Consider the following 14,143-nt stretch of genomic DNA (forward strand, 5'->3'; position numbering starts at 1 on the left):
ATATTTAAGAAATATATTAAAGGATGGATTGGGGCGCCTGGGTGGCACAGTTGGTTAAGCGTCTGACTTCAGCCAGGTCACGATCTCGCGGTCCGTGAGTTCGAGCCCCGCGTCAGGCTCTGGGCTGATGGCTCAGAGCCTGGAGCCTGTTTCCGATTCTGTGTCTCCCTCTCTCTCTGCCCCTCCCCCGTTCATGCTCTGTCTCTCTCTGTCCCAAAAAAAATAAATGTTGAAAAAAAAATTAAAAAAAAAAAAAAGAAATATATTAAAGGATGGATCAATGCAAAATGTAAGGCAAGCTACACATAAATTTGGGAAGAAAAATCCCTCAGGTCCTAGAGCTATTGGGAAGACTTAAAGACAGCAATAAAACAAACCCTCCTCCCTTACTCTCCCATCCCTAACTTCACCAATACAAGACCCTCCTCACCACCCCCCAAAAAAACACCTTACAGATTTTCCAGATTATGAAGGAGAAAAAAATTTATGTTTTATTTTATAATTTGGCAGATGAAATGGAAGGAAAAGTTTGTAATGAGTCACATATGTTGTATTTATCATAAATAGATTTTTTTTTCAAGGAAATTTGCACCATGTTTATGAAGCACAAAATTTAAATGGCATTAACTCATTTATTTGGGCATCTTCTAAATATAGATTCTAAGCAAAGAATACAGGGGATACTGGGGATACAGTTGTGAATGACAGACAAGCTGACTTAGTGTTTAAAGGAGGAGATGATCATGAATCAAATAACCACGCAAGGAAATGTCAAAATGTAACCGTGGTTATGCCACAGATAAAGTGTGTAAACTCCTCTGAGATCATGGAGTGGGACATTTGACCCTGTTTGGGACCGAGAGTGTTGACTGAGTTCTGAAGGATAAGTAGGAATCAAATAGGTAAGAAGGGTGCTGTGGGTCTGGGGAAGAGTGACCCAGAGAAGAAAACGACACGCAAAGATTTTCTGTTGGGAGGAGCTGATCTGTTTGTTCAAGGCACTGGGAACAAGGCCACATGACAGCTCAGGGGACACGGAGCGCAGAGCAAAGGGAGGCTACGCAGGAAGGTAGAAGGCAGTAATAAAAGCCCTAATTATATTCTGTTATTATTATTATTAAATGTTTATTTTTGAGAGAGAAGGAGAGACACTGAGAGGGGTAGGGGCAGACAGAGAGGGGAACAGGATCTGAAGTGGGCTCTGTGCTGACAGCAGAGAGCCCAGTGCGGTGCTTGAACTCATGAATCGTGAAATCATGACCCAAGCATGACCAAGAGTCAGATGGTTAACTGACTGAGTCACCCAGGCACCCCATTTTATAATTATTTAAAAAAAAATTTAACTTTTTACTTTTAAGTAATCTCTATACCCATCATGGGGCTAGAACTCACAACCCTGATGAGATCAAGAGTTGCCTACTCCACAGGCTGAGCCAGTCAGGTGCCCCTAAAAGCCCAAGTTTTAAGATGGCTACTTGGAAAACAGGTCTGCATTTCTCAGCTCCTTGTGGCTATGTTTTGTCCAATGAAATTTAAGCAGAAGTACTGAGAGTAACTTCCAGGAAGTGTCCTGAGAATGAAAAGACATGTCCTTTCCCCCCGCTTCATCCTTCCTGTTGGTAGAAATTTGGAGAGAGCAGCCATTTTAAAACACGAAGTGATGTTGGGATAGAAATCCTCTTCAGGACAGATAGAAGGAACCCAAGTCCCTACCAGTGTCAAGAGTCATACTGGACTTGGCCTGACTACCTAGACTTCTTAGAGATAGAAATAAAAATATCCTTCCCTTGGGGTGCCTGAGTGGCTCAGTCAGTTAGGTGTCCGACTTCGGCTCAGGTCATGATCTCATGGTTTGTGAGTTCAAGCCCCATGTCGGGCTCTGCTGACAGCTCAGAGCCTGGAGCCTGCTTCAGATTCTATGTCTCCCTGTCTCTCTCTGCCCCTCCCCTGCTCTCTCGCTCTCTCTCTCAAAAATGAATAAGCCTAAAAAGAATAAAAAAAAAAATCCTTCGCTCTTATTTAAGCCACTGTTATTCAGTTTTTTTCTGTTACTCACAAATGATCTAATGCTAACAGGTAAATGTGGGGTCTAAGAAGTCTAGATTTGGCCTAGCCAAATCCACAGAGTTCTTCAACTTATTTTTTTTTTTAATGTTTATTTTAAGAGAGAGGGTGATAGAGAGTGAATGGGGGAGGGGCAGAGAGAGAGAGAGAGAGAGAGAGACAGAATCCCAAGCAGGCTCCTCAGCTGTCAGCACGGAGCCCAATGCAGGGCTTGAACTCAGGAACCGCGGGATCAAGACCTGAGCCAAAACCAAGAGTCAGACGCTTAACTGACTGAGCCACTCACCTGCCCCCAGAGTTCTTCACCTTTAGTGTACCCACTTATTTCTGCTGCTTATTTCTTTGTGTACCCCTACAGAGGGGAGGAGACTGCTGCCAACAGGATGTTCTATTTGGTTGTCCTTGACTCCATTTAGCACTGCTGTGAAGCCATCCATGTGTCTTACCAGGGTGGGATCCTGAGAAAATATTTAGGCGAAGTGTGAAAACGAAACTATTGTATGATGAAGTTAAAAATCTATTCCACAAGATGAAAGCACGTCTTTTTGTTAAGTAAGCGTTAGTTAGGGAAAGCCTCCTTTCCCGAGGAGAAAATGGGATCTTTTGGAGGAGTGGATGTCAATCAAAGAGAAGACAATCCAGGAGAAAGAGATAAAGTTCTATGCCTTTCCCTTTGTGCAGATCCTGGTGAACTTGAACTACTGGCTGTACTTTCTTTGAAGGGCAGGAAGCCCCGGATAAAACACATTCTACATAGCATTATTTCAGGTTTCCTAGGCTACGACAACTTGAGGCAGTGTTTTTCAAATTTTCTCTAAGCCATGGAATACTTTCTTCAGTAAAGGCTTACTTGGAAGCTGTGTGTACATAAAGTTGGAGGGCCTGCTGCTTTTCTGATGGCAGGGACATCGGGGGTATAAAGGCCTGCTTGAATCCCCTCCAAATCTCCCTCCAGCTGTGGCTCCTGGAGAGGTTTTAGCCGGACACCTTAGGGCTCCAAGAAACACAATTTAAAAAACAATTCGGGAAGGTGCCTGAGTAGCCCAGTCCGTTAAGAGTATGACTCTTGATTTCGGCTCAGGTCACCATCTCTCGGTTAATGAGAATGAGCCCCCAGCAGGGCTTTGCGCTGACAGTACGGAGCCTGCTTGGGATTCTCTCTCTCCCTCGCTCTCTGTCCCTCCCCCAAATGTGTGCCAGAGTGCTCTCTCTCTCTCTCAAAATAGATAAACATTAAAAAAAATAAATTCTAAAACAAACAAACAATTTAGGGGCTTTTATGGGGGCATAATGGTAGCTACAAAATAGCATTTTCTGCCTATCCTGAAAAAGTATATCCTGACTTTCCTTGGAAAAAGTACATCCCGACTCTGATTCTTCCCAATTTTTTTCTGGTCATTTCTGAATGGCGTCAGCTAAAATGTCACCTCCTCGAAAAGGCCTTTCTGAATTACCCTGTCTGGAGCAGCATTCCTCGATTACTCTTTATCAAATCATCATGCTTGACATATTTATTTGTAGGACTTTTCATTCTCAGACAGTTTCTTGTTTATTTATTCGCCAGCATGTTTCTCTCTTCCCTCCTGGTATGATAAACTCTATGAGAGTCTGTTTTGTTTACTGCTCTATCCCCAGTACCTTGCAAGGTATTTGGCATAGTGAATATGCTCAGTAAATTTTTTTTTTTTTCAAATGTGTCAGTTTCCTGGGCTTGCCTTTAAGAATTACCATAAACTGATGGCTTAAAACAATACAGTGTATTCTTTCACAGTTCTGGAGGCCAGAAGTCTGAAATCAGGTGCTGGCAGAGTCATACACCCTCTGGAGGGTTTGTGAGGAGAGGTCTTTCCTTGCCTTTTCCAGATTCTGGTGGCTTGACATTCCTTGGCTTGTGGCTACACAGCTCCAATTTCTTCTTTTTTTTTTTATTTTTTATTTTCAATATATGAAATTTATTGTCAAATTGGTTTCCATACAACACCCAGTGCTCATCCCAACAGGTACCCTCCTCAATACCCATCACCCACCCTCGCCTCCCTCCCACCCCCCATCCACCCTCAGTTTGTTCTCAGACACAGCTCCAATTTCTGCCTCTGTCTTCACATGGCTTTCTCCTTGACCTCTCTGTGCCTTTCCTCTGTGGACACTTGTCATTGGATTTAAGGTCCACCCAGGTAAGCCAGGATGATCTCATCTCAATATCCTTAACTTAACTACAACTGCAAAGTCCTTTTCTTTTTTTAAGTTTATTTATTTTCAGAGAGAGCAAGAGAGCACAAACAGGGGAGGGGCAGAGAGAGGAGAGAAGGATCTCAAGCGGGCTTCACGCCCAGTGTGGAGCCCAATTTGGGGCTCCATCTTACATCCCTGAGATCATGACCAAGAGTCGGACACTTAACCGACTGAGCCACTCAGGGGCCCCGCAAAGTCCCTTTGTCAAATAAGGTCATGTCCACTGGTTAAAGGGGGTTGAATATGGACATCTATTTTGGGGGCCACCATTTGATCCACCACAACAAGCACATTTGAAGGATGCAGGAATGAACAAACTAATTAGCTCCTTGGCTCCCCATGTTGTCTGCCATTTTCCTCTTCTGGAAAGAGGATATGTGAGACGTCTGGGGTCATGTTTCCTACCGCTGTTGGTGCCCAAAGTAATGGCTCTGCCTCTAGTGACCACTAGGGCAGGGCAGTCAGCAGGGAGAGCAGAGACACTAAGGTTTCAGACAACTTTCACAACGTGGGGTCCTTAATGACTGTGCCCAGGATGCTATCTCTGGGCACTACTGACGCCCCAGTGCCTCTTCTGGTAGAAGGTGTCACACCTGGTGACTTAACATCTTCTCTAACTACTGAAGGAGGAGTGAGCTTTGGGCCTCGTCATTGCAAGGAAAAGGGAGGACTGAGTAGGAGATTAATCAGAGTGACAAAAACCACCCCCAATAGCCCTCCTTGACGCTAACATGTACCTCACTCAGTCTTTCCCCAAAAAAGAAAAGTTCCTAGCCAGGAGAGTCTTGGTACTTTGTGTAAATAAATTCTTGTTGGGTCCATCTCTGTTGTCCAGACACCTTGGAGTCTAGGCCGCACCCTTTATTACTTATTCCTAGCATCACATAGCTTTGTTTTTTATTCTCACGAGGGTTAGAGGCCTAAAGACTCAGGAAACAGAGATACAGGAGCTACAGCAATTTGTTGATGAGCAGGACACCCTTGACTTCCTGTTCTCTCTCTTCTTCTGTGTCCGCGGAAATGGGTCTGAGGAGTAGGCCCTCAGATGCAGTCGCGGTGACGGCCATCCTCACGAAAAGCGGGGCTCATCACGGATCCTCTCATACTTTCTCCTGTCCTCAATCTGCTTGTTCTGCCTCCTGCTTTCCCGTCGAGGATTGTGAAGACCATTTCAGATCACCCTCCCAGTCAGAAGTCATCTTTCTGATGTCCCTGTCACATCAATAGGACTCCAATTTCTAGACCTGAGGGCTGTGTAGGAGGTTTTAAAGTGGCTGCTTTCTCTCACGCCACTAACTTCTGAGAAAAAGCCCTGGTTACTGGCGAAAGAAGACAAACATAATTGAATCCCAGGTATTTTCCCTGAGGCTACAAGCTTTCTTTCCGTAGAGAAACCTATGACTCTCGATGACCACTGGGGGTCCCCAGCAGGCTTTTCCAATGCGCCGGAGGCACCACACTCCTCCCTCACCCTCCCGCTCCTTCCCACGGGTGCCAGGGGCAAAAACAACATTAGACTGTGACGTCAGCCAGCTGGAGCCTTGCTGTGGTTGTGCCCATAGGTGTAGCTAAGCTTCTGAGGAGTGGGGCCTGTACTTTCCCTGCCAGCCCAACTTGCAGCTTAAATTATTGCCCTGATGTTATTTTAATGTGCCTTGGGGCCCTGGTGGGTGGCAGGGGAACAGCATTTAATTTCCTTCGGAGTTTGGAATGTGCCTGACACTTCTTGAGTAGTCGGGGCAATGAGAGAATCTATAATCCTGAAGTAGCAAGCAACTTCGGGGGACCTTTTCCTTTCTTTGGCAAACTTCACGACAAAGTTAAATTTGGGGAGGATTAAAAAGGAAGTGAATGTTTATTAAATGGCATAGGCACCCTGCTCTTGACATTTGTTATATTATTTAATCTTCAAAGTACCCTCATGAGGTAGGGGTTATTGTTCTCAATGTGCAGGTCGGGAAGGAGACGTTCAGGGAGATTGAGCCGCTCGCCTACTGTTATCCTGCTAATCGGTGGCCTGGTTGAGTCCACAGTCCTGGTCAGTCTGGATGCACAGGTGTGCTACCCTATTTGTCCTCTGTCCCTCAGACTTCAGGTTTGACTGTGAGGGCTCTTTCAGAGGAGTCTTTTCAATGTATATAGCGAGATCTATCTCTAAAAAACTGAAGCAATACTTCTGTGAATAGAAAATTAAAGTCTAAGTATGATCAGCCAAATACATATTACGTAGCTTTTATCTGCCTGGCACTGTGACTACTGGAGAGTCCGGTGAGGGCCACATGGGCTTCAGTCCAGATAAGAAAAAAAGAACTACTGGGGTGCCTGGCTGGCTCAGTCGGTAGTGAATTTGACTCTTGATCCCAGGGTTGTGAGCTCAAGCCCCATGTTGGGCATAGAGATTACTTTAAAAAAAAAAAAGAATTGGGGTGCCTGGGTGGCTCAGTCGGTTGAACATCTGACTCTTGATTTCTGCCCAGGTCATGATCTCGTGGTCGTGAGATAGAGCCCTGCATCGGACTCCATGCTTGGCGTGGAGCCTGCTTGAGATTCTCTCTCTCCCTCTCCTGCCCCTTCCCCACTCACTTGTGCCCTCTCTCTCTCTTAAAAAAACAATTTCTTTATTAAAAAAATGAGAAGTATTTTCGGGAAAATGGGCTATCTCGACCAGAATGAGCTGGATTGGCTGTGTCTACATCAAGTCCGTAAAAGGAAGAGAACAATTATCTGATGAACTGCTGCAGAACGGGAACTCATGATTCTTTACCACAGCACCAGGCAAAGGATGGCTTGGCAAAGAAGAAAGCGCGAGGCTTAAAGTATGGAGAAAAGTGCCGGTCGATACTCTGGAAATTCAGAAACAGGGGAAAAAAAAAAAAAAAGGCTCTACTTTAAACAACTGGGTTACAAGGTCCAGCCCAGTGCTTGGTGCAGAGTAGGGTCTCCTTAAGTGCTGACCCAGAGTTAAATGATATTTTTTAAACTGTTGATGGGCCTGCAGTGTATACCCCACACGGCCTTCAGCTGAAGTCACATTTGTGTGGACTCGATTCAATCTGCCCTCCGAATTTTTTTTTTTAATGTGTATTTATTTTTGAGACAGAGAGAGACAGTGCATGAACAGGGGAGGGGCAGAGAGAGAGGGAGACACAGAATCTGAAACAGGCTCCAGGCTCTGAGCTGTCAGCACAGAGCCTGATGTGGGGCTCGAACCCACAAACCATGAGATCATGACCTGAGCCGAAGTCAGACGCTTCACCGACCGAGCCACCCAGGCGCCCCTCAATCTGCCCTCCAAATGAAAGCTTAAAATAAGAAACCAAACCTAAATGCTTTATGCACCATAATCTCCTGTTCTTTTTGCCTCCCACGTTGTTAACAGAGTAGGGTATCCACTATTAGCCACCTAGCGTTTACATATTTACAGGAAACACATCTCACTGTCCAGAACTACACCTGCCACATGACCTAGTTTTATCACACAGAGATCCCAGAGGTTCCTGAAGGTGAAATGACTCTGAAGTCCCTCAGATGACTCTCTTAAATGGTCTACACCTTCTGGAATTTGAGGAAGCTAAACTAGACTATGAAGGGCTAACGGCCAAAATATATACTAAGTAATTTGTATTCACTTGCACATGATGGAAAGTTTAACCATGGTCATGTAAGGGAAAGGTGGTAATGTTGAAATTTATTTGTGCTTCTGTTACCATCTTCCAACCAAAAATCTTTTAAAATGAGCTCCCAATAGTGCCTATGAAATAGATAATCCAGTAGGACTCTTTGTAAAAACATGAATGCCTCCTTTGCAAGAAAAAAAAAAAAAAATAGAGAAAGGAAAAAAAAAAAAAGATCCAAAAAAAATAATTCAAAGGCAGGGTCTTAATTTTATCTGTGCTCATGGATGGTGGTAAGAGGTGATATCATTTGATAAATAAGATGCTTGGAAATTCAAAGCCTTGAAAATAACGGTGTCTGCCTTTTCTCCTCACTTTTTAATTTTTTTTAAAGTTTATTTATTTTGAGAGAGAGAGAGAGAGCACGTGCGGGCAAGCAGGGGAGGGGCAGAGAGAGCGGGAGAGAAAGAATCCCAAGCAGGCTCCCACGGGCAGCGCAGAGACTGATGTTGGGCTCGAACTCATGAACCTCGAGATGATAACCTAAGTTGAAATCAAGAGTTGGAGTTGGACACTCAACCGACTGAGCCACCCAGGCACCCCTCCTCACTTTTTAATTTGTAAAAGGAGAACAGTAATGATAACATTTACCATTTATTGAGCACTTTCTATATGCCAAACACTAACCTGACCTGAACTGTAAAATAACAATTTCTCTGAATTCTTAGGAATTAAATGATATAATCCCCAAGTGTATGAGGAACAAAGCTAGAGAAGTGAGTACCTTTGTGTATAATCCTACAGCTAGTGAATTTTGATGGTTCCTTGAGCTGTTGGGAAGGTTTGGTAATGCAGGTTGGTCTCACTGTGGTGTTTTCAGTGGGATATGTGGTTACGTGGTCAATAATGGTGACCTTGTTAATACAAGGTCAAATAATAGCTGCAGTTTATCGAAAGTCAACTGTGAACCAGTCTCTTCACATATATCATCTCTTAATTTGCAAGACAGGTTTTATCTTTTCCTTTTCACAGAGGAGGAAATGGAGGCTCATATGGCTAGAAAGTGATGGAACTGGGAGTCAAACCTAGGACCATCTGGTCCCAAAGACTGTTCTTTCCACCTCGTAGGCCCGAAGAGGTTGCTTGGGAGGATAATCTCACACACCAGACCTGCTTGCACAGGATACATTCCCCCTGGTGGAAGAGAGAGGTACGAGCACAACTGAGGCCCTTGTGTGAGTCAGCCCTTTCTAGATTCAAGAGAGCCACTGTCCTCACTCCTTTCTTTCTTTGTCATCTCCTGATCCTTAGCCAGAGACCCTAAATACGCATCTTCTATTTGTGACTCACTCTGTGTTTCTGTTTTGCTTATTAATAATAAAAATAGCCAACCAAATAAACAGTAAGACAACCCACAAAATATGAATGAACAACACATACCCACAGTCTCTCCTTTTTTTGTTCTGTTTTGTTTTCTTTCCCGTTTTAGACATGCAGGGTGGTTAACAAAATCTACCAGAATATATCTTATTTGTTTTTAGGATCTGTCAGAAAATTGTTATGCTGTTTTGGATCTTGAGTCCTCTTTTTAGCCCACACCCTTGTTTGGCATGAGGTGAGCCTGCAAATAAGAGAATAAACAGTTGCTCGTATAACATTTCCATAGGGAGTAAGTTATTATATGACATCTAAATGGAGAAACTTTCTCTCTCTCTCTCTTTCTTGAGAAACGCTCTTAAATTTTTTTTTAAAAATGTTTCTTTATTTTTGAGAGAGAGAGAGAACATGCGCTCACAAGTGGGGGAGGGGCCGAGGGAGTGGGGGGAGACACAGAATCTGAAGCAGACCCTGAGCTGTTAGTGCAGAGCTCAATGCGGGGCCTGAACCCATGACATCATGACCTGAGCCAAAGTCAGATGCTCAACCAATTGAGTCATCCAGGCACCCCCAAAAACTCTTTCTTAATTCAAAATGACTGAGAATGCAAGAGGTCTCCTCTCACCTGTGGAGCCCTGGGCCTGCATTCTTTCATGGCCTTTAGCACCTTGGTGTTTTCCTGAACATTATGACTTTGTTTAGTTTTTCTCTTCTATTATGTGGTAAGCCTTAGGAGCTTGGGGACCAAGTTCCCTTACTGTTTTAATCTTATTTTTATCAGTATTTGATTTTCAGTCAAGGTTGGTGGGAAAAATGTTAAAAACATAAATAGATAAGGTATGAGTTCAAGTACCTGACGAGGAATTTGGACTTTACCTTATAGTCCAGTGGTTCTCCTCTTTTTTTTTGTTTTCCCCTACACCATCATAATGGCTGTGAAACACTCCCACCAGTAATTATCAGTCTCTTTTTGAGTGCATGTAGGGTGGTTGGGGGGTGCGGCAGGCAGAGAGCAGCCACTAGATAGAATCTCCAAAGAGAGGCATCTTTCTGAAAAAATCTCTGACCTGATTGTGAAAACCATCTTCCTGGTCCCACCAGGAGCAGTGAAGAGGGCAAAGAGTCAAAAACTTTTTGAATGAGAGTGTGGACAGTTGAAGAAGGTTTTTGTGAATGACATTATTCAGGTGTACTGGGTCAGGGATGGGCATGAAATCAGAGACAGAAGGAAATTATGGTCTATTTGTTTTAATGCTATAAAAATCTGGGCTATATTGTGGATACAAGCTGAAGAGAAAGGATGAATGTGAGAAACACGCTGAAGGAAGGATTGATAGGAGGAACAAAAGGAAAGCTGTCACCACATTTAGGGAATTTGAGTTTCACTGATGAAGAGTGATTCTGCTAACAGAAATAAGGTAGTAAAATGATAAAGCTGATTTAGGGCAAATGAATGATGAGTTTTCTCTGGCTGCCTAAGTTTGCATCAGTGACAATGAGCTATTGCTTAATGTTCATTTTTGCAAATAGTTTTGGAGTCAAACATTCCTCCTCGCAAACATTTAGTTCTGGGGGGTGTTTAGTTTGCCAGGTACCCATAATTTGATGGCACCACAACCTGTCTTTACACATGTTCCTTTGTCTCTAAACTAAGACCCCTTCTTTTATTTTCCATGTAATCTCTCCTTGTTGATGTTAACATGTGAGGGCTTTTACCTTAGAGATATATGTATGCGTGATGACAGTTTGAACAGGTGGAATTAGTCTAATTCTCAAGTTCAGATTCATGTCTATAGATCAGATTCATGTCTATAACATGTGAGGGCTTTTACCTTAGAGATATATGTATGCGTGATGACAGTTTGAACAGGTGGAATTAGTCTAATTCTCAAGTTCAGATTCATGTCTATAGATCAGATTCATGTCTATAACATGTGAGGGCTTTTACCTTAGAGATATATGTATGCGTGATGACAGTTTGAACAGGTGGAATTAGTCTAATTCTCAAGTTCAGATTCATGTCTATAGATCAGATTCATGTCTATAGATCCTTTCTTCTACGGAAAAAAACATTCCACGACTTAATGTGGTTGATACTCTTCACAGAGAGCAGACAACACATCCTTCCCTTTATGTATGCATAGGCCACTCTTTCCGTCAAGGGGTGGATTCTATTTCCCTTTCCCTGCACTTGACTACCTACGTGGCAGGCTTCCACTAACAGGTTTAATGGCAGAAGTGAAACTGCCAATTCTGGGCACAGCCAGGCAGCTTCTGTTTTAGCTGTTTTGGAACCAGCTGCCATGCTGTGGAGGAACTCTGGGCCCTCCTGCTTTAGAGGAAGGTGATGGGAAAGGCCATTGATGATCCAAAACCACATAGAGAGAAAAGGCCTGTGAAGGAGAATCACAATGCCCCAGGTAAGAGCCACTTCCACAACCCTAGATGCAAAGGTGAGGCCTTCTCGGACCTTCCATCCCAGCCCCTCCAGCTGCTGAATGTAGCTTCGTGAGTGACTCCAACCTACGCGATATGGAGCACAATATGCCTAATAAACTGACAAAACTGGGAGCAAGAATAAATCATTGTTTAAGCCACCTGAGAGGGTGGTTTGTTATGCAGCAATTAATAACTTGTATGCCCACATACTTAAAATTCCTTTCTTATCATGTGGTCATTAATAGATAAAAAGAAATATAGGTCACAGTGTGTAAGGGAAATAAAATTTCTCTTCTTCACTCTTAGGGTTTCTGGTTGCGAATGACAAAAGACGATTAACAGGAGAAAAGTTACAAATTTTATTTAACATAATTTTACATGTAGATGGAGACTGCACAGGAAGATGAAGCCCTAAGGAAGTGGCCTATGTGCTTACACATGAGGTTGAACAAAGAGTGGCTGTTGTGGAAAAATAACTAAAATATATGAGGAGGTTAAAGGAAGGTACAAGTTGTTTTAGTTGGTTTGTACCAATTTCTCTTGGCCTCCATTCCTTGTTTCTGGTTACCTCCTTAGGGAGGGCGTCTTTCACACGGGCATTTCATCTCCCACCTTCAGGAAAAGAAAGGAAAGCCAGAAGGCCCTTCTTACATCTGCTACTTTGCAAGTGTCTTTGCCTCAAAATAATCAATATGCCAAAGCAGCGTATTTTGGGACCGTGTAGCCCTCAAATGCATGATAATAGTACTTATGTGAACCCACCACATAAAAACTGGAACACTTCTGGGGAGCCTGAGTGGCTCAGTCAGTTAAGCGTCTGACTTCAGCTCAGGTCATGATCTCACGGTCTGTGAGTTCCAGCCCCTTGTGGGGCCCTGTGCTGACGGCTCAGAGCCTGGAGCCTGCTTCGGATTCGGATTCGGTGTCTCCCTCTCTCTCTGCCCCTCCCCTGCTCACACTTTGTCTCTCTCTCAAAAACAAACAGTAAACAAACAAACAAACAAACAAAAAACAAGAACACTTCCAAAACTGTTGAAACTACATCTGTGACCCTGTCAGAGGTCATCGCTATCTTTAATTCTGTATTGATTATCCCTTTGCTTAAAAAAAAAAATACAGTATTATCATTTTTCTGTTACCACATAACAGTTTCGTGAGACAGACGTTTTTGGAGAAAGCTGTGTTCTGAGCTCTAGCTCTCTGTGAACATCCTAAAGGGAGGAGCGTGTGGGGGACTATGGCTCCTTAACTTCGAGACCAGAGAGGGAGACTTTGTGTTTTATTTCATTTTATTTATTTATTTATTACATCTTTCACTGTCATAGTGTTACCATTTTATTAAAAAAATTTATTTTATTTTATTTTTTTGGGGAAAGAGAGAAAGAGAGACAGAGAGTGTGCAGGGGAGGGGGAGGGGGAGAGAAAGAGAGAGAGAGAGAGAGAGAGAGAGAGAGACAGAATCTTAAGCAGGCTCCATGTTCAGCACAGAGCTCACACAGGGCTCAATGTCATGACTGTGGGATCATGACCTGAGCTGGAATCAAGAGTCGGAAGTTAAACTGACTGAGCCACCCAGGTGCCCCAAGAGACGGAGACTTTAAGGAGAAGACTCAGAAAGCTCAGTGTGTGACCCCTGCAGCTGGGGGTTTAGTGGGCAAAAGTCACTCTCACCAGGGAAATCTAAAGGATGAGAGATGAACTGACTAACTGCTTTGGTGGTACAAGGGGAATTTCTATTGCTTTGGGATATAGCCTGTACCCCCAGGGTTTTTCAAGGCAAAGGCTCTGCAAAGGTTTTCCATGGACCACAGATACTGACAGAAAGACCAAGAGCGGGAGCCAGAGTGAGACAGATTGTGTGTGTGTGTGTGTGTGTGTGTGTGTGAGAGAGAGAGAGAGAGAGAGGGAGGGAGGGAGAGACAGAGAGAGAACAAAGGGACCCTAGCAGCAAGAAGACAGAAATGTATCTGAGATTCCAAGGGTTGGTGAAGGAAAAGCGAGTGATAACCCAGAAGAGAGGTGTGTAAGCTAGGTCAGGGTAACTGGTCAGACAACCCCAGTGATACAAATCTCTGAAGACCTCATGAGAACCCCCGTAAAATAGTTTGCTTTAAAACATCTGCCCAGAAGACCCCAAGCCAACTGATGCTCATACTAATCCAAGTAATACATTTTTTTTACTTATTTTTTAATGTTTATTTATTTTTCAAAGAGAGAGAGAGAGAGACGGACACAGAATATGAAGCAGGCTCCAGGCTCTGAGCTATCAGCACAGAGCCCGATGTGGGGCTCGAACCCATGAACAGGCAAGATCATGACCTGAGCGAAAGTCAGATGCCCAACTTAATGAGCCACTCAGGTGCCCCCCAAATAACACATTTCTTATCCTCGTTCATCTCTCTGTCCTCTGACTCCTT

Source organism: Lynx rufus, unplaced genomic scaffold, assembly GCF_022079265.1.
Source record: "Lynx rufus isolate CCGP_SWC_20201006 ecotype Redwood Valley unplaced genomic scaffold, mLynRuf1.p SCAF_3, whole genome shotgun sequence".
Lineage (NCBI taxonomy): Eukaryota > Metazoa > Chordata > Mammalia > Carnivora > Felidae > Lynx > Lynx rufus.